Raw genomic sequence first — 27,578 nt, forward strand, 5'->3', positions numbered from 1 at the left:
TTCACATCATCATCAGGAGAAATATGTGAATAAACTAAAACTCAGGTTATAACAAGTAATGCACATAATGAAAATATTTGAACACGAATAGCAATGTAAAGAGCACATTTGCTATGATGTTGTTTGCTAGTTCATGGTCTACTGAATACTACTTCTGACTATATGCATGTTTTGCTGCGTTGAATTAGAACAGACCTGGATTGATGTAAAATCATCCCTTGTTTTTTGTTGCAATCTTAAGGATATTTGATCATTTCAGCTGATTCTTTGAATACTACTGAGAAAAATCTGTAATCTGTGTGGAACAATTTTGTTTGTTGCCATATTACTTGATGTTTAGTTTCAGTTGTATGTGCTGCTAGTCTGTTTTATGCTTCCTTTTGTTCTTGACATCACTGATGTGTTCAGATTGGCATACCTCTCCTGATCTGCCTGTCTTTCCTATGTAGTGTAAACCCAGTTGCAGCTAATCTTATAGACACTTAGTTTTTTAAGAGGTGGATGGATGGATAGATGTTGGAGATTTCAGGAGATTAGAGATCTTCTACATGGGGGTTAGAAGGCAATCTTTATATTTTGTTGATGCAGTATCCTTGATATTTTATCTGGGGAGAATCACTCTTCTTCTGAAGTTTTGTTTTTCATGTTCATCTGACCAGCTTGGAGGCTGACATAAAATTTTGTTGAAAAAAATTCTATGTTGTTTAATCCTTGTTAGAAGATCTCTTTATGGAGTGATTTGAAAGAAAAAAACCCATTCAGTACCAGGGAATATCATGTAAAGTTTGGCTATGTTGACAATGTTTTCATCTTTTTGTCCTGGCTCTGTTATCTAACTTAAAGCATGTATTTTAATAACATTCAGGTAAACAGGTTTTTACCATTTTTTTGGACACACTTATTGAAGTATCTGAACAGAACACACTCAATTTCGCAGTTTATAGAAAGCCAACAAACACTGGATGGTATTTGAACACAACATCCCATCACCACCTGGTGCAGAAAATACATTGTTTAATCCCTGCATGATAGAGCTTACTAATCTTTATTATTACAAATAAAAGAAACCAAGAATTGATTACTTGAGCACTATCCTACCAAAGAATTGTTACAATAGAACATTAGTCAACAAAATTCTATAAATCTCCGAGACTGTTGAATTAACATGAAAAACAAGACTTCAGAGGAACAGTGCTTCTCCCCATATACAATCAGTTACAAAAAATATCAAGGATACTGCATCAACAAAATATAAAAGTTGCCTTCTATCCCATTGATGTGTAAGATCTCTAATCTCCTGAAACCTCTCATCCACCTCTTAAAAAAACTAGGTCAAAATCAGCTGTAGTTGTGGTTTACACTACAGACAGACAGACAGATTGGGAGAGGTACACCAATCTGAACACGTTAAGGGTATTCCTTAAGGATATTTGAAAATGAAAGGAAACACAAAAGAGGACTGGCAGTACATACAAGTGAAACTAAACATCAAATATTATGGCAAGAAAGAAAATTCCTCCACATAGATTACAGATTTTTCTCAGGAGTATTCAAAAAAATCAGCTGAAATGATCAAACATCCACAACACTGCAACAAAAAACAAGGGATGATTTTACATCAAGTCTGTTCTTCTCTAATTCAACATACCATATATGTAGCAAACAGCATCATAACAAGTGTGCGCACTTTCCATTGCTATTCCTGTTCAAATATTTCATTATGTAAGTTAACTGCTATAACTTGCATTTTAGTTTATCACATATTTCTCCTGGTGATGTGAAACACAAAAAAATTTACAAAACTAATAGCGTAGCCAAGAAAATAGTATTCTATCTCATCTGGTTCTTTCTTGTAGAGTAGTACTGGCAAAAAAAAAAAAAAAAATTCTAGCATGTCCTCTCTCTCTCTCTCTATGCCTATGCAATGATTTTTTTGTATATACACTGGTAGTTTAGTGTTCTGACTCATTCTATCTTATTCCATATAAATTTGTAAACTCCCCACTACACCAGCTTTGTTAATACTAGATTTATTTCAGAGTATAGCATTATTCCATTCTCATAATGGAATCTGTGTAGATGATGAATAACAGTACAGATCATGTGCAGTCTTGTATCGTTCCTAATTTTATAGATCATGTATTACTCAATATAATATCCTGTTTGCACCAGATAATTGTAGATATTTGAACAGTTTTTCTCCCTGTTTCATATGCTCTTTCCAGGTCTAGAAAATGTATATACAGATCCTTGTTATATTCCCATTATTTCTGTTTTCTTGAAATAAAAATCTGATCCTGACAACCTATATTTGTCCTGTCCCTTCCACAGTTTTCCATAGCATCTTCTCAAGTATGCTTGAATTATTCATACCTGGAAGATCAATAGGGAAATTCCTCTGTAATTCTCATTTAATTTTATTTCCTTTTATATAGATGAGTACTATGAGAGCTCTACTCTACTCTAGTCATCCGGAATGTGCGACCCTGTAACCAGGCATTCTGAATATTCTGAATTATGCACAGTAATTCAGAATTGTAAAACTTTTATACCTCCATATGTAGCATTAATGCTCAGTTATCCTCTACTCCAGCTGCCTTTCTTCATTTCCTGTTTTTGATGGTGTTTTCTTCCTCCACATTCCTCTTAAATTAAATATTTTCTACAACTGTTCTGTCACTTCTTGTTTCATTTAGCAATCTTTCAAAATAATTACTCTAGACATAGAATATCTTCAAATTCTTTTTATAGTACTCTTTGTTCTATTTCTAAGTTTTCTCAATAGCCTCCAAAATATTTTGTCACCTTCATGATCTTTAGTTTCTACACTCTTGGCAAAGTTTTTTCATGACTTTATCTAACTACTTTTTCAATACATACCTTAATTTTTTAGTTTTCTCTGTATTCTCTCAGGGCTTCTGCTGTGACTTACTTTGCTAGGAACTTTCAGTTATGATTTCCACTTTCAGGACTTCCTCTTTAACTTCTTGAGTCCAGAATGGAGTTTTGAATTTTCTATCCTTGCATACAACTTCAACACATGATTCTCTGGCTGAACCAATCCATGTTTTCTTTAGAGTCTACCACTTTGTCTCCAAAGCTTGGTTCTTCTTTTCAAACTGTTTCCTTTTTTTCTTTGGTTCTTTTTAAATCTTTCTTACACACACACACACACACACACACACACACACACACACACACACACACACACACACACACACACACACACACACACACACACACTTTTCTTTTCAATATGATATTGAGTTTTTTTCTTCTGAAACCTAAATGGTGATCAACAGTGATCTCTAATCCCCAGTTGTCCTGAACAAACCTAGAAATATCACTATCAACAATGACATAGTTAATAAGACTTTTCTTACTTGTTGTGTCTTCCTTTCATATGAATTTGTGAACATCTTTATATTGGAACACGGTGTTAATAATAACTAGTCCACATCCAGAACAGAAATTCAGCAAGTACTTATTATTATAAGGTTTGCTCTTTTGTCCAGTTGCTCCCAAAAGATTTCTCTGTTTGGTATTTATTTCCTACTGTGCTGTTGAAAGATCTGACAGAACTACCTTTTTTTTTTCTTTGCATTAGTTTGTCTTCTCTTGCCTTTTCCTCAAAAATTCCTTTAATTTTTTTCTTTATAAAATCTTCTGTGGGACTATAGGCATATTCCCCATTTTGGTATTTGCCCTCATCACTCTGCTCAATATTACCTGCCATTTAAGAAGATTATTCTTGTATCGAATACTTTAGTAATTCCTTCCTTTCTCTGACCACTGTTGCCTGAATATAACAGCTTGTATTTGTTTTTTAGAAGAATATCACCTGTTTTCCCTCTTCTTTCTTTTTAACAACAATGATGTTGATCTGGTATTTCTCTACATCATTTGATAGTTGATGATATTCAACTATCAATTCTGATGTTGAATATTGATATTCTAATGTCGAAGTGGAGTTTATTCCATTGGCTGACTATTCACTGTTTGCTATGGTTCCCCAATGAAAGCAGCATAATCCTTGTTTAACTGGGTGATGTAACAGTTGGCATGAAATTCCATCATGGTGTTCATCATTTTGTTTTGGTTTAAGTTAGCAAGAATAAAATTTTGTTGGCTAAATATCAGACTGGCAACCCATCTTCATTTATTCAGTATCCAAGGATATACTTCCAACATATCTAGCTTTAACCCATAAGGGCCTCCTTAGAGAGCATATAAGTGGCAAATTGGTTATAGATAAATGCAGCATGCAATGCAGGTATCTGCTTACAGTGCTTATCAGTTTTTGTCTCAGTTGTAAACATTCAGTGAACTTCATCTAGCAAATGGTAGCTTTAATTAAAAAATCTGTCCACCTTAGAAATATATGCAATCTGTTATCAATTAAAAAGAAAAACCAAACTAGTTGATATTTCATTGAATACAAGTTTATTGTGATTACACAGTGAACAGACAAAATGCTGCAAAATGGTGTCCATTATTTAATGAAGGAAACAAGTTAATCACTTGTGAACCCAAAATGGCAGGTCACAAACACCAGCCACATTAGAAAATGCTATGTCATTTTTCAAAAAAAGAAAATTCATGATTTCTGAATCTTTGTTAATCATTACATCAGTAGAGGTATATACCAGTCATATGACGTTAGGTTTCAGACCACTGACGTATAGCAAATCATGCCCTTTTTTTTCTTTCTCATTTGTAGATGCATGAATGGTTTAATGATGTTTTTAAGCAGTAATAGAATGTGCATAATTGTTATAAATAAAGTATTCGTTTACATCAAATACACAAACAAAAAATTTTAAATAATTTTCACAAATGAAAAAATTATTCCGAATGGCTTGACTTAAGGGAACATGCCAATCAGTTTGGTCTTCAGTCTACATCATTAAAAGTTTTTCCATTTTGGAAATAATATTGTCACATTTATGGATGACTGTAGTATTAACTAGTGTAGCTCTTTTCACTTCACCAAGAACTTTATCTTTGTTTTAAACAACTGCAACAATAGTAGTGTGAGGTAAGTTTAGGCTGCTGCCTAGCTCAGTGTTCGATACACCATCATCATCACTAAATTTAGTCATTTTAATTTTAATATGTAATATAACAAGTTGATGCATCATTTTCTTTTTAGTGGATGAAACAGCACCATTATTTTGATTACATTATCTACCATTAACAACAATTATTATTAACAACAATAAAATAATAGTTTTAATAATGGAATACCATGAGCAGACATACAAATACAAAATTAATAATGGAAAAACTCACTTAAAAAGATTATTTAATAGTATAACTTTCACCTGTGTGTTACCTTCAGTACATTTTAAGCTCAAATTAAACAATAACTGACAATTCCAAAAAGCAATATTTGATATTCGCCGTTGCACTGAATAAGGTGCCCCTGATGGATTATTTTCATAACATAGACAGAGGTATTCGATCCTTATCCCAAAAAACAGCCAACAGGTTACGTTTTGAATGTGTGAAAATCCTTTTTAATGCCAAGCCTCCTCATCCTAATCTTTCTTACTCTGAATTTAAAGCATTGAAATCACTGAAAATTAACAATAATTTAATTATTATGAAAGCGGACGAAGGAAAGGCTGTAGTTATTCAAGAAAGGAAGGAATATGAGAAAAAAATATCTCTATTACTCTGCGACTATTCAACTTAAAAAAAGAAAAAACTTAAAACCTTCTTCAGTCGTCCACCTAGATTGTATGGTCTTCCGAAAGTTCATAAACCAGGCATTCCGTTGAGGCCAGTTGTAGATTGTAAAGGTTGTCCCACTTACAAAATTTCAAAATTTTTATCAAATTTACTGACTTTTTCAACTAGAAGAACTGATACTTATATAAAAAATGCTTTGGATTTCAAAAATAAAATTTTAGATCTTGGACATTTCAGATATCATGATCAGTTTAGATGTTGTTTCTTTATTTACAAATGTTCCTTTATCTGAAAGCATTGAATTACTGCAACAGGAATTTCCTTCAGACATTGTAAAAATATTTGATTTTATAATACATTCTGGTTATTTTTCCTTTAAAAATAAGTTGTATCAACAAATTGAAGGAACAGCAATGGGCAATCCTCTTTCTCCTGCTATCTCGCAACTTTTTTTATGGAACATTTTGAACAACGCATCTTTGACAACATTTCTCCCAGACCTACTCATTGATTCAGATATGTTGATGACATTTTTGCTATGTGGAATGGCTCTTCTGATGAACTTCAACAGTTTCTCACTAAGTTAAATGCACTTCATTTAAGAATCCAGTTTACTGTAGAAGTAGAATCAAATAAGCAGTTAGCCTTTTTAGATCTTTTAATTCTTCACCAACCAGATGGTAACCTACATTTCTCAGTCTATAGAAAGAAGACTCATACAGGCCGTTATATCCATGCTGAATCTCATCCCAGTCAAAAGGCAGGAAGTATTAAAACACTGGTTCATCGGGCCCACTCCTTTTGTTCTTCAGACGATCTGTTACAGAAAGAACTGCAATATATTACTTCTTCCTTTCTATCTAATGGATATAAGAATTCTTTCATCAAAAGAGCTTTGAACAGTTTTAATTTGTCTTCCTCTTCAAATACAAAAGAAATAATGTGCATTCCTATCCCTTATGTAGAAGGCATTAGTGAACGTATAGCAAAAGTTTTAAAACCACTGAATATTTTGTTACCTTTCGACCGTTCAGAAAAATCTCTGCCTTTCTCATTTCTCCTAAGGACAAGCTTCCAAATCTTAATTATCCAGGTGTCTACCAGATTCCTTGCTCTTGTGGATTATCTTATTTCGGACAAACAGGAAGATCTGCCTCTATTCGGCTAGAAGAACACCAGTCTTATATTCAACCTTGAATCTGAACAGTCTGGACTTGCAGAACATACCATCATCACTAGACATAGAGTTCATTGGAAAAAGACAAAAGTGCTTCACAAAATCCTCATGGAACAGCTTTATAAAGAAACATATGAAAATTTACTTTACTCTCGTAATTTGAACAGATCCGATGGTTTATGTCTATCTCTTTTATGGGAAATAGTACTTTATAAATCAGCTAATCTTTCCTAACTTTTTATTGTGTGTATATATATATATATATATATATATATATATATTATTTTATGAAGAATTAAATGACTAGAACCGAGATTTAAGTAAAAAGGTTTTAATATAAACACACTACTAGTTTTGGCCTGTAACAGCCTTCTTCAGGTGACATTATAAAAGAAAAAACACTAAACATTGATGGTTAAAAGACTATGAACAACATAGACAATCTTTATACATAATTAGCATGAAAACATTGTAGTTGTATTTGAAGCTGTTCTTTCGTTTGTTGCATTGTTTGTTGATTGTTACCAGAATAAAATGATTGAATTACTACATAATGATACCTACTCAATACTTGAGAGAGATCCAACTCATGAACTTCAAAATCGTACAAACAACTTATTAAAAACAACAACTGAATTATCCCGAAACGTTCATTTATCTCTACGCTCTCTCCATCCATTAATTCCTCGCATATATGGTGTTCCTAAAATCCATAAAGAGAACACCCCATTATGCCCAATTGTAGAAGGTATCGATTCTCCTACATACAATCTTTCAAAATATCTTGCCAAATACCTCAAAAGTTTTTCAGGGAAGTCACCATCCTTTATCAAGAACACTACAGAATTTGTTACATACATCAAGGATATTACAGTTGATGAAAATGACATCATGGCTAGCTTGGACATAACTTCTTTGTTCACTAATGTCCCAACAGATGAAGTCCTAACATTACTCAAGGACAAGTTATCCAAAAAAATATTAGCCTTGCTTACACATTGCATCAGGTCCGGTTACTTCAAATTTCAAGATAATATATACAAACAAAATCATGGACTGGCTATGGGTAATCCTTTATCTCCTGTTCTTGCAAATATTTACTTAGAAGATTTTGAAACCAAGGCTATCTCTTCCTTTATTTTAACACCTAAAGTTTGGAAACGTTATGTGGATGATGTCTTCATTGTTTGGAGCCATGGACATGAATCCCTTATGGTTTTCCTCCAACATCTCAATAGCCGACATCAAAGTATTAAGTTTACTGCTGAGCTTGAAACGAATAATTCCTTGCCTTTTCTTGATGTCAAACTGACTCGCTCTTCTGGTAAACTAAAAATATCGATATATAGAAAGCCCACACATACCAACAGATATCTGCACAGTCAGTCCCATCATTTCCCTCCTCATAAGCTTGGAATAATTTCCACCTTGGGACATAGAGCCCGTTCTCTTCTTGATGACCCAAATGAACTGTTTACAGAAATAAACTATCTGAAAACTTCTTTCGAAGTTAATGGATATTCCAAGAAAATCATTGACAAATTCCTTCTTAATCCTCCTAGACATCACTCAGAAGAAACAAATAGATTCAAAGGCAATATATCTATTCCTTACATAAGTACTGTTTCACATAAATTAGCAAAAGTTCTAAGAAAATACAATATCAGAACCTTGTTCACTCCACTTCTGAAGATCCGTTTCTTAATAAGCCACCCAAAACCTTGTCATCATCAACTCAAATACCCTGGTGTATATAAAATATTATGTGATTGCGATATTCCTTATTTTGGGCAGACAGACAAATCTGTCGAAATGCGTATGGAAGAACACATGAGAGACATTACTTACAAGAGACAGCGAGCAAGTGCATTATCAAGTCATATCCTTTTCTCGGCTAATCCTAATGATGATAACCAAAGTCACAAAGTCTGCTGGGAAAAATCTACTAACATCTTCCATTGCAGTGACAAAATAGAGAGAAAAATTGTGGAATCTAGAGAAATCATCTTCAATCCTATTCATCTAAATAACAACTTAAGCTACAACCTTCCAGATAGTCATTCAGCTGTAATCATGTACTGGTGTTCACGTGATGCAGCAAGCACGCACTCTCCCAACAATGCAACAAACGAAAGAACAGCTTCAAATACAACTACAACGTTTTCATGCTAATTATGTATAAAGACTGTCTATGTTGTTCATAGTCTTTTAACCATCAATGTTTAGTGTTTTTTCTTTTATAATGTCACCTGAAGAAGGCTGTTACAGGCCAAAACTAGTAGAGTGTTTATATTAAAACCTTTTTACTTAAATCTCGGTTCTAGTCATTTAATTCTTCATAAAACTATGTATGTTAACCGAGTCAATGATCATTCTGCCATATATACAGGGTGTTCGGGATAAATTTGACATATTTATAATTAATTATATTTTTCCGTAAGTTACATGTATTAACACACACTTCTCTTCATTTAAAAGTTTGGACCCTTCTTCATTCATATACAAGATGTCAGAAAGGATGGATAGCTGGAACCCACCTGAATCATGGAAGAGAATAACTTGTATCATGATGATTCGTGCCCGCCATCAAAATAAGGATATTACGACTGCTGCCCAATGCTCCCTGAATACAGTAAAAACAATCAGGCATGAACTAGAGACTTGCAATGGTGACTACGAGGACGTAGCAAGAAGAAAGATCCCTAGCAGACGATCTGATTGCGTTCGTACAGCAGAATTCCTCGCAAATCTGCAGGAACAGGTGTTGAAGAACCCTGGCATTGGAATTCGGGCTTTGTTCGTGGAGTTGCTAACTGTAGTCAAGCCCTGGATAACAAGGGTAGCCAATGGTAGGCCGTATGTATGGCAGCAGGATTCGGCCCCTTGCCACACCTCTGGGAAAAGTCAAAAATGGTTGTCTGAAAATTTCTACGACTTCACCAGTCCAAATGTTTGGCCTCCAAACTCCCCAGACCTTAACCCCATGGATTATTTTGTATGGGGGCGCAGTTGAAAAAGACACCAATCGCACTTCCAGTAATACAAAAGCCCAGTTAATGGATAAAATTAAAACAGTTTTTGCGGCCCTTCCCAGGGAGACTGTAGCATCAGCTTGTTCGAGGTTCCGAAGCAGAATTGAAGCTGTGATCGATGCTAATGGTGGTTATTTTGAGTAAATCTTGTTGATAGTATTGTAATTAACTCTGCCTGTAATGTTTTTTTGTCAATTCATTAAATTTAATAGATACAAAGAAGATTTTCTTTTTCCTTACGAAACTGTCAAATTTATCCCGAACACCCTGTATATATATATATATTTTAGGAAATTTTCTTGACCTTTTTAGTTATCTTACACTAGCTACTTAGGTGGTGCTTTTTGGAATTGTCAGTTATTGTTTAATTGATGTGAATTGATACCTATAACTCATTCACCACTCTGATGAAATTTACCTCTCTTTAGTGCTTAGCAATGTAGTATCACGTGGCTCGTTCTACTTTTGAATGATCAGTTGTTTGTATTCCACTTTGTAAAAACTGTTCCTATGCTAAGAATTATCAACACGTTAGCACAAGAATAATATTTTAATATATTTGCCAAATATTTCGGTCTGATGATAGTCTGTTGATTTCAGACTGAAATATTTGGCACATATATTAAAATATTATTCTTGTGCTAACGTGTTGATAATTCTTAGCATGAATTCCTTAATTGAGGAATTCTGCTCTTTCATAATAATGCATAACCCAAACAGCAAAATGAATATAAGAATTGTGAAAATTCAAATGGAAAGTGTCAAGCATCTGTTTGCAGTTGTTATAGTACCAAATGATCTTTTTTCAGAAATGTAACAAGAACTTAGAGGATAATGCTTCATGAGTGACAGGCAAGTTCAAGAGTTTTGGATTTGGTTGTAGCATCAGAAGAGTTGATAATAATTGAGATGACATCTCTCCCACCAGTTGGAGAGAGTGACCATATGGTTTTGACTTGGAAAATGAATAGACATGCAGGAGTATCAAAGAGATGGGAACTTATGTGGAATTATAATGCAGACGTCAACTTCAGGAAGTTTCATGGAGGGAGGAATTGGAAGGCTGGGATATCATTAGTGCATGGGAAATTGTGAAAGAATATTTGTTAGCAGCAATGGTAAGTTGTAGACCACGAGTGAAGAAGAGGACACAATTTGGAGTAAAGTGGATGACAAACAATATTAAACAGGAATTGCATGCGAAAAAGAGGCCATGGAAGAGATATAATGAGACAGGTGAAGAGAGGATGCATGAAGAATATAAGACACAGGCCAGAAGAGTGACTAGTGTGATAAGGAAAGCGAAACTGGAATATGAGAGGAGATTGACCCTAAGATCCAAAGAAAATCTTAGGGAATTTTTTAGCTAATGTGGCCAGTAGGAGGAGAAAAAAATGACTGTGGAAGAATGATATTGTGGGATAAAAATGGGAATAGAGTGACTGATGCAGAGGACATAGTGGAATTGTTCAATGAACACTTTATTGGAGTATTTCATCCTAGAGGAGTCAGTTTTAATGCTAGAGGGATAGGGCTGGTTCGAGGTTTAGAAGTACAGGAGGAGAGTGTGTTTCAGATACTCTGGATGTCAGTAAAGCTGTGGGACTGGATGATATTTCACCCCGAGTTTTGAGAGAATGTGCTAGGGAACTGACAGTGCCTTTAACCTAGCTTTTCAATGAAAGTCTGGCTTTGGCAAAGGTGTCCAGGGAATGGAAGGAAGGTAAGATAGTGCCATTGCATAAGGGTGGTAACAGACTGGAAGTGTCTAATTATAGGCCAGTCTGTGTGTCATCAGTAGTTGTTAAGATCTTGGAGAAAGTAGTGAGGGACCATATACAGCATTGGGCAGATGAGAGTAAAGTTATCTGTCAGAGTCAACATGGATTTGTGAAAGGGCGCTCTTGTTTTAGCAATATGCTAGCCTTTTATAATAAAGTTACAAGAACATTAGATGAGGGAAAGGTATATACTGCAATTTTCTTAGACTTAGCAAAGGCATTTGACAGGGTGCTACATGATAAGCTGATATTTAAGTTGCAGCACATGGGTCTGGATGTCAGATTGGTCAACTGGATTCAGGATTGGCTGTCTGATAGGTATCAGAGAGTTGTGTATGGTGGAGCAGTTTCAAGGAGACAGAAGGTTACAAGTGGGATCCTACAGGGCTCAGTACTAGGACCTATATTGTTTAACCTTTATATCAATGACATTGCAAGGGGATATTCAGTTGTTTGCGGATGATGCGAAGCTGGGAAGGATTATTAGTAATAGTGCAGATGTGGTAGCCCTGCAAGAGGATTTGAATAAGCTAGATAGATGGGCAAATGAATGGGGGTGTCAGTTTAATGCAGAAAAATGTAAAGTCTTGAGGTTTAGGAAACATCGATGGGATGCTGCATACTCTATGGGAGGAGTTATACTGGAGGAAGTTGGGGAGACAAGAGATCTGGGGTTGATGATTGATAGAAACCTGAAATTTAGGGGACATATTGCAAAGGTGGTGAAGGTAACACAGAGGATTGCTGCAATTATGAGAAGGACACTGACCTGCAGAGATAAAAGGGTTATCATTCTGTTGTATAAGTCTCTGATCAGACCACACTTTGACTATTGTTCTCAGATTTGGTCCCAGGATTTTGAACGGGATAAATTAACTGTGGAAAAGGTACAAAGACAGATGACAAAGATGGTTTCAGGACTGTACAATTTTGGTTATGAGGATCGGCTGAGGGAATGTGGACTGCAGAGTTTAGTGGATAGAAGAAGGAGAGGTGATATGATTGAGACTTTTAAACTGTTGAGAGGTGGTTACAGGGTTGACACTGGGGAGTTCTTTTGCTTGGTTGAACAGCGGGAAGGAGTGATGACAAGAGGCCATCCCTGGACGTTACAAAAGGAAACTGCGAGCAAGAGGGTGGGGAGTGGTTTCTTTGCGTGGGGGTGGTTGAACCGTGGAATGCATTGCCTGATGGAGTGGTGAGAGCGAGAACGGTCAATGAGTTTAAGGAGTGGTATGATAGACTTTGTGTTTCTTAGGGGGGGGGGGACCTCCCTTCGATGGGTCTTGACAGACTTTATGTTCTTAGGAAAGACCTCCCACGATGAGTCTTTTGACTCCATGGAGGCCTGAATAATAATAATAATAATAATAATAAGTGAAATAATGCATTTAGTTGGTTTCATAATTTGAATGGGATATTCTGCAAAGGGAACATGAAAATGTTAATCATGCATTAGCAAAACTGATTTGATTGACTGATTGTGTAAAAGAAATAGTTATAACCTCTGTTAATAAATATTAAACTGGCTTTGCTATTTTGTAATTTTTCCTGTTCTATGTGTATTTTGAATAATCCTCTTATTTTATAAGGGGTATGTTTTAATCAAGCAAAAGGAACAATTTTTGCTAAAAAAAAAAGACAGCATTTTTGATAACTTTACTGATAGCACATACATATTGTTCTAGCTTTGCTCTAATTATTACAGAGGTGACAAGGTTTATCATAGCAAAGTAGGCAAACTATGCAGAAGAAGAGAAATAATATGCTGGACTCGCAAGCATTAGTTTCTTTGGCTGTATTTTCAGACAATAAAGGCCATAACATTTGTAGTAATTGCAATAAAGGCCTCTACAAATATTGTGGCCTTTATTATTTGAAATTATATGAAACTAGCTAAGATAGCAAATGAATATTATTGCATCTTTTCCACCAATACTGGTTGCAAAGATACAGCATTCCCCATATACTTAGGCAGTCTTAGCCAGCAGTCTTAGTCATAGCAGAACAGGCAAACTATACAGAAGAACATATGAAGTTAACAGAGATAATTCTGAATGATAAATGCACGTAAACACAAGAAAGATATTTAATTAACCAGATATTTCGGTCTGGAAATAGCAGACCATGCTCAGTGGCATTACAAGAACAGTTATAAAAAATACAAGCTAGAATATTAACAATAGATCGTTTAAAATAGAACAAACCGTGTTATGTTATATCACTAAGTATGAAACGGAATATTTTGAAGTAGAGACATGATTAAAAAAAAAAATTAATGAGTAATCTTGATTAGACTTTCTTTTTTTTTTTTTTTAATCATGTCTCTACTTCAAAATATTCTGTTTCATACTTAGTGATATAACATCACGCGGCTTGTTCTATTTTAAACGATCTATTGTTAATATCCTAGCTTGTATTTTTTATAACTGTTCTTGTAATCCCACTGAGGATGGTCTGCTATTTCCAGACCGAAATATCTGGTTAATTAAATATCTTTCTTATGTTTACGTGCATTTATCATTCAGTCTTATGTCACAAGTATCCTTAAAACAGCAGGATAATTCTGGACTAATAACCTTAGTTATTCTGGCTGTAATTTCAGACAACAACAACAACAGTTGTATAGTATCAATAATGATTTTCATAGAAAGGCTTATACGTTGCTTATACATGATTATTAATTAACTTAAGGAATTCACAGTGTACACTAGAATATAAATTGAATTAAGTTTTAATATATATTTCCGATATTTCGGTAACATCATGTTGCCATCTTCAAAGGAACTTAAAATAAAGACACTGCATGCAGGCACTACACACAGTAAATGAGGATGAAGCAAGGAAGCTATTGTTTCTCCTAAAAGTCCTGATGGTGCCCCCTAGCAGGCTATGTAGGTATTCTTGGCCGCTGGGCTGAAGGTCTCCTGATGTCATCATCATCATCATCAAATTCCTGCCATGTAGCCTCAAGGGGTGTACAGGATATGACAGTACTACATGAAAAAATTACATCATTACTAACTTCCTACCTACAATTTTCCTCCAAATCAGTCTGTTACTTGTCAAGACTCCAGCATTATCAGATCTTATATTTCTATCGTCTAAGGCACTTTGTACTGTATCAATCCACCTATATCTTGGTCTTCCTCTGGGTCATTTTGCTGCCAACCTGGCAGAGAACACTTGTTTTGCTAATCTTTCCTCTCCCATTCTATTTAAGTGACCATACCATCTGAGATTAACTCTGCTAACGCATTCCTGGATGCTGACAATGTCAAGTTCTTTCCTAATATCCTCGTTTTTAATACGATATTGCCATTGATGCCATCTGTTCACGCCTCTAATCTTTCTCAGGACTCTCATATCTGCGGTCTCTAGTCTTTGGTCAAGTGTTTTACTTCTGACCCAGCTCTTAGATCCATAAGTTAAAATTGGTTTGAACACAGTCTTGTATACAGCTAATTTAGTGTTCTGACTAATTTCTTTCTTATTCCATATGAATTTATTCAATTGACTTCCCACGATACCAGCTTTGCTGATTCTGTTGTCTATTTCTATATTTAGTTTACCATCTTCAGTAAAAATTGTGCCTAAGTAGCTGAAATGTTTTACTTGTTCCACAGGTTCTCCATTCACAACACAGTTGACATTTTCAATGATTCTGCCTATTTTCATTGTCTTTGTCTTTTTATTGCTGACCTTCATACCATATCTATTACAACAGCTATTCAATTTAGTCAGAGAATCTTGCAGACTTGTAGCGGATTTATTTAGAAGTATAACATCATCCGCATAAAGCAAAGAGCTGACATTAACATCTCCAATTTTGATATCAGGTTTAATACCACTTTCCTTCATAATGTGATCCATATAGATAATGAATAACAGAGGGGATAATGTACATCCTTGTCTCACACCAGATTTAACATTAAACCATCTTCCTGTACTTCAATTCTAACTGCTGACTCACAACTCAAATAAAGACTAAGTATTGCTTGATATAATGCCCCATTGACACCATATAACTGCAGCGTATTGAATAGCTTCTCTCTTGGCACCTTGTCATATGCCTTTTCCAAATCGACAAAACTTAAATACAGATCTTTGTTATATTCCCATGCTTTCTCGACTATTTGTCGTAAAGTGAAGATCTGATCCTGACAGCCTCTATTTGGCCTGAATCCAGCTTGTTCTTCACCAAGCTTTTCTTCCACAATTCTTCTCAACCGTTTCTCAAGTATACTTGCATAGATCTTGCCAGGAACACTCAGTAGGGAAATACCTCTGTAATTCTCACATTCAGTTTTATTTCCCTTTTTATATATGGGTACTATGAGAGCTCTACTCCAATCATCGGGAATTCGTCCCTCTGTCCAGGCTTTCTGAACTATGCAGTGCAGCCACTATAAGACTCTTATACCACCATACTTCAGCATTTCTGGTCGAATATCATCTACTCCTGCTGCCTTTCCACATTTCAAGCTTTTGATGGCTTTTTCTACTTCAAGTATGGATATGTATTCCTGACTGCATGCCTGGTCAGTGTTTTTTGTCACTGTGCTGTCATCACTGCTTGTTTCATTTAGCAGTTTTTCAAAGTAATTACTCCATACTTCAAGGATATCTTTTTCTCCTGTTTTCATTTCACCTTTATCATCTCTAATTCCTTTTACAGCACTCTTTCCTCCATTCCTAAGCTTCTTCAACAACCTCCAGAATATTTTGCCACCTTCTTGATATTTATTTTCTATATTCTTGCCAAAGTCCTCCCATGACTTTTGTTTAGCTAGTTTTACACACTGTTTAGCTTTCTTACATTTGTCTCTGTATTCTGTAAGAGTAAAAGCTGACTTATTTGCCAGGAACTTTTGATATGCTTTCTTCTTTTCCTTCACTGCCTCTTTAACTTCCTGTGTCCACCAGGGAGTTCTGATTTTTTTATCCTTGCACACAACCTCACCACATGCCTCTCTGGCAGAATCAATCAATGTTTCCTTCAGAGTTTGCCACTGAATCTCCAAGGTTTGATTCCTGTTCTCAAACTCTTTCATTTTCTTTTCAATAATATTTCTGTATTTTAGTCTACAGTTCACATCTGAGAGCTGCTCAACTTTTATTCGCTTTAAAACTTTCTTACATGTTATTCTTTTCAATATGAAATTCAATTTTATCCTGCTCAAGTCTAAATAGTGATCACTTCCAATTTCAAATCCTCTGTACACTCTGGTGTCTTGCACCAGGGAGAAAACATCACTATCAACAATAACATAGTCAATGAGACTTTTCTTATTCCTAGCCTCTTCTCTCCATGTGAATTTGTGCACATTTTTATGTTGGAACATGGTGTTAGTAATAACCAGTCCATGTCCTGAGCAGAAATCCAACAGATATTTGCCATTATTATTAGCTTTGCTCTTTTCTCCAAATTTTCCCAAAATATTTTTGTATGTCTCACAATCATTTCCTACTCTACTATTTAGATCCCCAACAAGGACCAACTTTTCCTTTTTCATTGTGTCAGTTGCTTTTTCTAAAGCCTCAAAAAATTCCTCCACTTCTACCTTAGTAGAACCTTCTGTGGGACCATAGGCACAAATAAGTCTCATTGTCCAGTTCCCCATTCTCATATTTGCCCACATTACTCTACTTGAGACTGACTGCCATTCAAGAAGATTAGCCTCGTATTTTGTGTTGAATACTATGGCTACTCCTTCTTTTCCTTGATTGTCATTGCCCAAATATAACATTTTGTATTTATTGCTCAGAAAGATCTCACCAGTTTTGGTCTTTTTTGTTTCAGTCACCCCTATTATGTCGATCTGGTACTTATCTAATTCCTCAGCTAGCTCCATTTCTTTGCCATTCAGGCTTCTTACGTTGATAGTACCGATCTTTAACTCTGGTGATGTTGAGTTGGGGTTTGTTTTCAGATTTGTTCCAGTAGCTGACTTTTCGCTGTTCACCCTGGTTCCCTGGCGAAAACAACGGGGGCCTTGTTTAACCGGGCGACGCCCCAGCCGGCATGAAATTTTGTCATGTTGTACCATCATTTTTTATTTTGGTTTAACCAATAAGAATACAATTTGGTCGGCTAAATCCCAAATTGCCAGCCCATCCTCGTTCGTTCAGTATCAAAGTAGATACCCAACAGGGTGCACCACGAGAAGGTGAGGATTGGACATTAGGTCAGAAGCCCTGGTCGGTTCTCCGCATTCCTTTAAAGGCTATGTGGAGGTCTCATCTCAGTTATACAGCTTTGATATTTGGGAGACGTACATCTCCTGATGTACGTCTCCCAAATTTAGGGCAGTCTCATGCAACCAATTTGTTGAGGTTTGGCATGTTTTTTAGGGCTGAGGCTGATTCCATGAACAGTCTTTCAAATTTGAATTTGCTACAGTGTATTATTGTGGCTTTCTTCCAACGTATTCTGTGGCGTGTATCCAGAGCATGGTCTGCAAGACCAGAGTGGCTATACTGGTGAAAACGGATGTAGTCCTTGTGTTCTGAAATTCTGATATTCGCTGTTCTGCCTGTTTGGCCAAAGTAGGACAGCTAATCTACTAAAATATCAGTAATTACTAAAATATCACTAATGATATTTTTACAGTATTATTGATGATATTAAAAATGGATCATCATCGGGATTGCATCTTTCAAGTAAGACATATAATAAATTTAGTTTAATCCTTTATCCAAGTGTAAGCAAACAAAGTTTGCACCTGAAGTATCCTCAGGACTAAGGCAACTCGTGGTAAAGGTGGACCAAGCTCTCGTCACTGCTTGTCTCAGTATCTGCCATAATGCAAAGCACATCTCCTTGCTGACATGTATAATACTATGCATTAAGGGAAGGGCCACTACCAAGACTGGTTTCCCTGTTTAAATGAGGGGTATAGTATGCCATACTTTAGAGATCTTTACTTGGAAACTTGCCAAGAATAGTCTATTCATGCTGAAGGGAGAAAGAAATGAAGGACATACGAATTGGTCGCCAACATGCGAAATCACATGCTTTATAGGAAATTTTCCAACTGTTATGCAAGCAACATAGTTAACCACAATGATCATAAAAGAGAAGTTAATTTTCCGACGTGTAATAATAAACAACTCATCCCACAATACGAACCGATTGCCCTATTATCGGAATGGATTCTCCTTTTTGTGACATGCGCAGAAGTGTCGAAGGGTCTCTAATCTGTGGGCGAACTATAACCTCTCCAAAAACTCTTGAGATTCCCCCCCCCCCCCCCCCGGATCACCCAATAATGAGCGACCCGCAGGATCAAAAATTCAGAAACTCAGCGTTGTTCCCCTCAATAACAGGCTCACCCTGCCACTGAGAAGAACTCTGAGAACCAGTTGGCTCTACACCGTGGCAGGTTCCCCCACCACCGAGCAGAGCCGCTCATTTGCTCATCTGAGGGGGTAACAGCAACAGCCATGCCTCAGTTAACTTCACAGGCTACAGCATTGCCATTCATTACCCCCCCCCCCTCTACACACACACACACACACACACACACACACACACACACACACACACTCAGGCTCTGGGTGACAGCAACAGCCGAGCCTCAGTTAAAACTTCATGGGCTACAGAATTGCCATTCATCATCCAAGCTTCTAACCTTTTTCAACCTTTATTGAGGTCTCGTCAGTGGGGAGCTAGACCCAGAAGTGGTAATACTAAGGCAGAAGCAATGGAGAGGTCATATTTACCTATACGAGTTGCCAAAAGGTGTACCACCTTATTATTAAATTACTCTGGATTTAGAGAAAGATGTTGGAAGTTTATTTTCCACTTGGTTAGACTATAATAAATTTAGATTAATCCTTTATCCAAGACTGAGGCAACTCATGGTAAAAGTGGACCAAGCTATCATCACTCCTTGTCTCAGTATCTCCCATAATGCAAAGCACATCTTCTTGCAGACATGTATAATGCTATGCATTAAAGGAAACGCCACTGCCCAGACCAGTTTCGACCTTTATTGAGGTCTCGTCAGTGGGAGCCAGACCCAGAAGTGGTGATACTAAGGCAGAAGCAATGGAGAGGTTATATTTACCTATACAAGTTGCCAAAAGGTGTACCACCTTATTATTATATTACTCTGGATTTAGAGAAAAATGTTGGAAGTTTATTTTCCACTTATTTAGACTATAATAAATTTAGTTTAATCATTTATTCAAGTGTAAGCACACAAAGTTTGTGCCTGAAGTATCTTCAGGATTCAGGCAACTCATGGTAAAGGTGGACCAAGCTCTCATCACTCCTTGTCTCAGTATCTTCTATAATGCAAAGCACATCTCCTTGCGAACATGTATAATGCTATGCATTAAGGAAAGGGCCACTACCCAGTGTTTGCATTATGGGAGATACTGAGACAAGGAGTGATGAGAGCTTGGTCCACCTTTACCATGAGTTGCTTCAGTCCTGAAGATACTTCAGGTGCAAACTTTGTTTACTTACACTTGGATAAAGCATTAAACTAAAATTATTATAGTCTAACCCGGTGGAAAATAAACTTTCAACTTCCTTCAAGTAACACAGTACTGAAACTTCTCTTGAAGGTAATGCAAGACATACCATACTCAGCGAGTAATTTTATTATTCAGTTTTTTTTTTTGTAATCTTTACCCTCTTTTAGCAAATAGCCATATGGCTGTCTGCTTTATGGAAAATTAGAAATACATTTTAATGGCGTACTCATTAGCTTATTAATGGGTTTGCTAAGTAATAGACTAAAAATTAGTCCCTAACAATGATTAGGCAGTATTGAAAGATGTGTTCCCACTGAAATCACGTTGTACTTTCTAGGAAAGTTTGGGAGTAAGTCAGTACTAATGTTATTGGGCATCATTCTCAATAATAATTGTTATTATTATTATTGACTTCCTTGGACTCACAAGACTCATTATGCAAGGTCCATCTTAGAAATCGCAAAGTCTGCTATACCATTTCTTAAACCCATTCACTATTTGCACCTTCACATTCCTATCAGGCAATGAATTCCTTTTGGAACATTCAGGGATGACTTCTTGTACCTTCCTCTTGTTCTTCCATATGAAAAAAAAATCTCCCAGTGTCGTCATCATCATAACAGATATAGATCTTATAAACTGTTTTGGTCTCATTTTTAATCTAATATCCTCCTTTGAGGTCTGCCCGGCTTTCTCTTCCCAGTTGGTTTATATTTTATTAATCGTTTAGGATGGGTGTTGGCCATTCAGTTTACATATTCAATCCATCATCATCATCTTTTCCCATGTACCCTCAAGGAGTGCTCAGGCTACTATGATAGCACAACATGATTAAGTTTACATTATTATTAATCTTGTATTGACTATTTTCCTCCAAATTAGTCTATTAGTGTCAACACTCCAATATTGTCATATCCAACATTTCATTCTTCTAAGGCACTTCTGACTGAGTCAACCTACCCAGACAATTGGCCTTCCTCTGAGTCTTTTCCCTGCCATCTTGACATCAAGCACCTGTTTTGTTAACCTTTCCTCTCCCATCTTAAGTGAGATAGATACCACCTTAGATTATCCCTGCTCACACATTCTTGAATGCAAACATTGTCAAGTTTCTTCATAATGTTTTCATTTTTAATATGATTCTACCATTAATGCTATGTGTTCAGGCACTTAATTTTTCTGTAGTCTCTAATCTTTGATGAAGTGCTGTATTTCTAACCCAACTCTCCAATCCATTACTTAAAACTGGTTTCAACACTATCTAGTATACCACTTAGTGTTTTTGCTAATTTCTCTCTCTCTCTCTCTTATTCCATTAAATTATAGTTGTTGACAACAATGGTATTATCTTTGATGGACAGCATGGATTTGCTAAAGGGAGGTCATGTTTTAGTAATCTACTTACTTATTACAATAAGGTGACTGCTTCCTTGGACAGAGGAGAAGGATACACAGTAATATACTTAGATTTCGCAAAGGCTTTTGATAGATTACTGCATGATATGTTGATAGTTAAACTAGAGCGGATGGAGTTGGATATTAGATTAGTGCATTGGATTGGAGATTGGCTATCTGATAGGTATCAACAAGTTGTATCCAAGCAATATCCAGGAAAAAGAAAGTCACTAGTGGTGTGCCTCAAGGGTCTGTTTTAGGACCATTACTGTTTAACTTGTATATTAATGATATTGGTGAAGATTTGGATGGAGATATTCAGTTGTTTGCAGATGATGCAAAGTTTGGGATGAACCATGAAGAGTAGAGAAGATGTTGTGGCCTTACAAGAAGACTTGAATAAATTGAGTGATTGGGGATGCGAGTTCAGTGTTGCAAAATGTAAGGTTTTAAATTTAGGGGACACATAGCCAAAATTGTGAAGACAACACAAAGGAATGATGTGTTGGACATTTCATTCCTTTGTGTTGGGAATGATGCAGAGCACACTGACTTGTAGAAGTAGGGAGATTCTTGTTCCATTGTATAAGGCTTTGATTAGGCCACACATGGACTATTTTGCCCAGATTTTGTCCCCTAGTTTTCAGAAAGATGAAGAGATGTTGGAAAGGGTCCAGAGGAGACTGACTAAGATAGTTTCTAACCTCTGGAATGTCGAGTATGAGTAAAGATTGAGAAGATGCAATTTGCAGAGTCTGGTGGATAGGAGGAAGAGGGGAGATATGATAGAAACCTACAAGTTAGTAAGGGATTGTTATAGGATCAATGCTGGAGAGGTTCTACAGAAAACAGTGGGAGATCAGGGAAGAACCAGAGGTCATCCCTGGAAACTGTATAAAGAGGATGTGAGTAGGGAAGTGAGAAGCAGTTTTTTTTAATGCAAAGCTGTGAATAATTGGAATGCCTTGCCTGAGAGTATGGTGTTTGCAGAGAATTTGAGTGTGTTTAAAGCATGGTATGATGAGCTCTGTGTATGATAAAAGGACCTCTCAGATGAGTCTTTGACTCCATGGGGGTCTTGGGTAATAATAATAATAATAAATTTATTCTGCTGGCTACCCACCATGCTTTGCTTATTCTGTTGTCTATTTCCAGATTTAACCTACCATCTTCATTAAATTTATGAAAGATATTTAGCTATTGCTAAATAGCTGAAATATTTTTCTTGTTCTTTAAGATCTCCATTCAGAATGCAGCTGAAGTTTTTTCTGTATTTCTGCCTATTTTCATAATTTTAGTTTTTTTATGACTGATCTTCATGCCAAATTTGTTACAGTTGCCAGTTAGTTAATTTATTTTTTTTAGTTAATTTAATTTAGTTAGAGAATCCTGGTGATATGCACTGGAGGTTTTTAGGAGTACATCATCATAAAATAAAGAACTAAGTTTGATATCTCCAATTCTAATATCAGGTTTGATGCCACTTTCTTTTAATGAGGTCCATGTAGATGATGAGTAAGAATGGCAATAATGTGCATCCTTCTTAGACCTGATTTTACATCAAACCATCTTCCTGTAATTCTTTAAATTCTAACTGCTGGAACATATAACTCATATAACTGTAGTATTTTTGAAAAACGTTTCCCTGAGCACCTTGTCACACATGTTTTCCAGATCTGCAAAACTTAAGTATAGATCTTTTCATATTCTCATGATTTCTCAACTATTTGTTGTAAAGTGAAAATCTGGTCCTGACAACCTCTGTGTGGCCTGAATCTAGCTTGTTCTTCTACCAGTTTCTCTTCCACATTTTTTCTCAGCCTCTTTTCAAGTATGCTTCCATAAATCTTACCTGGAACACTTAGTAGACAAATTCCTCTGTAATTCTCACATTCAGCTTTATTCCCTTTTTTAAAAGATGGAAACTATGAGAGCTCTACTCCAATCATCTGGAATTTGACCTTCTAACCAGGCCCTCTGAATTATGCAGTGTAGCCACTGCAAAATTTTTATACCTCCATATTTGGACATTTCTGGTCAAATATCATCTTCTTCAGCTGCTTTTCCACATTCCAAGTTTTTGATGGCTTTTTTTTTTTTTTACCTCAAATATTGATATGTATGCCTTTGCATTCCTGTTGAAAATTTTCTACTACTGTTCTGTCACTGCTTGTTTCATTAAACAGTCTTTCAAAGTAATTATTCCAGACATCTAAAATATCCTTATCTTCAGTTTTCATGTTACCATTAACATCTTTGATTCCTTTTACACTACTCTTTCCTTCATTTCAAACATTTTGCCACCTTCCTGATATGTATCTTCTATATTCTTATAAGTCTTCCCATGACTTTTGTTTAGCTACTTTCACACAGAACTTAGCTCTCTTGCATTTTTTTCTCTGTATTCTTTTAGGACATCCGCTGATTTATTTTCTAGGAACTTATGGTGTGCTTTCTCCTTTTTCAGAACTGCTTCTTTAACTTCTTGTGCCTCCGTGGTATTCTTATTTTTCTATCTCCTTGCAGACAACTTCACCACATGCCTTCCTAGCTGAATCAATCAATGTTTTCTTCAGAGAGTGTGTCACGGAGACTCAGAGGTTTGGGTTCTTTTTTCTTCTTTTTCAGTTTCATTGTTTCATTCTTTCTTCAATAATCTTTCTATAATTGAGTCTGCAGTTGACCTATTCAGTTTTATACTGAATGGCTAACATAGATATCCAACATAGTTAATGAAGCTTTTCTTATTTCTTGCGTCTTCTCTTCATGTGAACTTATGCACATCTTTATGTTGGAACATGGTGTTAGTAATAATTAGTCCATATGCTGAGCAGAAATCCAGCAAATACTTACCATTATTATTAGCCTTGCCCTTTTTTCCAAATTTTCCCATAACATTTCTATATGCCTGGTGGGATTCACTTCTTACGCTGCTGTTTAGATCTCCAACAAGGACCAATTTTTCCATAAGCACAAATAATGTTCTATCCAATTTCGTTTATATTTGTTTAGTTTTCTTATATTGATTATATTTTTAGTTCTTTTCAGATATCTTCATTCTTTCGTTGTGTTTTCTTTTGTCCAATAACATGCATTTTGTAGTTCTTCTCATGAATCTCATTTACAATCACTTCTCATAACCCATTCCACCTATTCGCCACCTACCAAGCAAAAAATATAAACCTAGCTCCCTTGCTAACCATACTCTTGCTCAACTTTCAGAGTTATCCTTGTTCTGATCCTACATACCTTCCATGTTTTGAAAAAAGCAGTTGTTCATTGTGAGTCTTATAAGACCTCTATAATAACTTATATGTTTCTATCATGTTTACTGTCTTTTGTCTATAGATTAGTCTTTGAATCTATCCTTATAGGGTGCATTCCATAGACTTTCCACAGTCTTGGCTAATCACTTCTGGATCCTCTCCAGAACTTCTTCATACCCCCCCCCCCCATGGGATCTAGCATCCAGATATGGTCTTACTAAAAAATTAGAAAGGGGAATAATAACTTACTATTCCTGCATGTTAGTATGTTCTTCAACAACAACATAATCTACTGTGCTATGTTGGTCACCATTGCAATACGCTTCCTGTCAACAGTCACCCCATCCCTAATTTCTGTACTCATCAATTTCCTGCAATCCAGTTCCATCAGTAGGTCTATGATTTAAATAGTTCCATCAATTTATTTAAGTCATCCTGCAAGATCTCCATGTTATCTTCATTGACCATCTCTCTTCCAAGGTTTGCATTATTGGCAAACAACTGTATTATTTTGCCCTTAATCATTTCCTATATAATTTATGCACAAATGAAACAATAATGGACTAAGTACTGAGCCCTGCAGTACACTAGTCACCCACATTCCCCTGTATTCAGTTACACCATATACTACTTTTGATATATCTCCATCAGTCACTCTCTTATTCACATCACCAGCTTAAATATCCATTCATTGCTGCAATTTATGCAACAGAATTCCATCGGTATCCTCTCAAATGCTACCTATTCAAAGTTCACCAGTATCACTTAGCCATTCCTTTTATCCAACTCAGTTGTCACCTTATTATAAAAAAGTAAAGCAATTACAAAAGTAAGATATACCCTTCACAAAACCATGCTACCCCCTCCCCCCCAAACTATCATATTCCTGTCTACACAATACTCAATTCTGTCTTTTACCACCTTCTCCAAAACCTTTCACTACTCTTAAGATACTGCTGAGTCTGTAATTTGGTACCTCTGTCTTGGAGTCTCCTTTGCCCTTTTTCCACTATCTAGTCACGTTCCCATGCTGTTTAATTTAAGCCTCAAAACCAAATCCTTTGCATATTCTCATAATACATGGTTTGATATGCCATCTAATCCCATGACCATATTCACATTAAGGTTCTACAATATTGTAAGCACCTCCTATTCACCTACAGTACATCCATGTCTGTTCTTCTCATAGCAGTCAATTAGAGTGATCAGTTTGCACCCATGCAAAATGATCACTTAGAAACTGAACTGTGTCATTTGCTTCCGTTACTTCCCTGCCATCACTACTTATTAAAATGTCATCCTTCCAGTCATTCTTTCTGGGATTTCCTTTCACCCCATCAGCTAGCTTCCCCTTACCATATGTCACCCTTCTTGCCTGTACTGCTCATGGACTTGCTGAATCACCTTTTTCTTTATATACCCTCCACAACTTTTTCTGCAAAACTTGCTTAATGATGCATCTCATCCATCTAACTCCTACCTGATACAACCTTCTAATTCTGGATATACAGCCTAATACTGCTTTATTCAAAAGCCCCTCAATCATCTCCCATGCATTGTTAACATCTTTCCCCTCTAAATTGTTATGCCTTGTCACCATTCTGATTCCTCACTTTGTCATAATCACCTTTTTTTGTAATTCTGCATATATCCATTCTTAACAGAAAATTCTGCATAATAAAATTAGTTTAATCCTTTATCCAAGTGTGAGCAAACAAAGTTTGCGCCTGAAAGTATCTTCAGAACTGGGGTAAGGTGGTACAACACTAGGGCACTCCTTGCAAAGGTGGAGCAAGCTACCAACACTCCTATCTCAGTATCTCCCATAATGCAAAACACATCTCCTTGCGGATATGTCTAATGTTATGCATTAAGGGAAGGGCCACAACCCAGACTTTGCTCACACTTGGATAAAGGATTAAACTAAATTTATTATACTCTAACCAAGTGAAAAATAAACTTTCAACATCTTTCTGTAAATCCAGAGTAATTTATTAAAAAAGGATGGCACACCATTTGGCAACTCCTATAGGTAGAGATGACCTGCTAATGCTTCTGCCTGGTATCTCCGCTTGGCCTTGGCTCCCACTGAAGAGACCTCAATAAAGGTCGAAACTAGTCTGGGTTGTGGCCCGTCCCTTAATGCATAACATTAGACATATCCGCAAGGAGATGTGTTTTACATTATGGGAGATACTGAGATAGGAGTGTTGGTAGCTTGCTCCACCTTTGCAAGGAGTGTCCTGGTGTTGTACCACCTTACCCCAGTCCTGAAGATACTTTCAGGTGCAAACTTTGTTTGCTCACACTTGGATAAAGGATTAAACTAAATTTATTATACCCTAACCAAGTGAAAAATAAACTTTCAAGAAAATTCTGCATGTCTATCAATTTCCCAGCTCAAGATCAGAGATGGTTGCTTTCCCCCAACCAGAGGGAGTGGGGCTACATTGGTTACTAAGTGCTCTAATGCTATGATGAGATCCAGCACTCTCAAATCCTGAGTCCTCTCCTTTACATGTTGTCTCAGATAGTTATCTCTTAGCAACTGTATAAATTCCATTTTCTTCCTTCCTGCTGCATTCCTTATGTCTCTATAGTGTTGGGTTAAAACCTGTTTCTAGGAAGGACAAAAATCCTACTGCCTGTGCCAAAGTTCAGTTAACTTGGGAACTGGCAGAAAAAAGCCTAGAAAACGTTCCTCTAATTGGCAACTTGAATTGAATCTGTAATTGACTTCCTTCTG

At 36.2% G+C, this 27,578-nt stretch overlaps 1 protein-coding gene across 1 annotated transcript in view; it reads left to right on the forward strand.

Annotated features, from left to right (window-relative positions):
• Nucleotides 1-27,578, forward strand: part of LOC150107482 (uncharacterized) — a 378,606-nt gene that overhangs the window by 180,004 nt on the left and 171,024 nt on the right. The window lies entirely within an intron of this gene.

This window comes from Typopeltis vanoorti, chromosome 4, assembly GCF_054136105.1.
Source record: "Typopeltis vanoorti isolate ZY-2024b chromosome 4, IOZ_Tvanoo_1.0, whole genome shotgun sequence".
In the NCBI taxonomy this organism is placed as follows: Eukaryota; Metazoa; Arthropoda; class Arachnida; order Uropygi; family Thelyphonidae; genus Typopeltis; species Typopeltis vanoorti.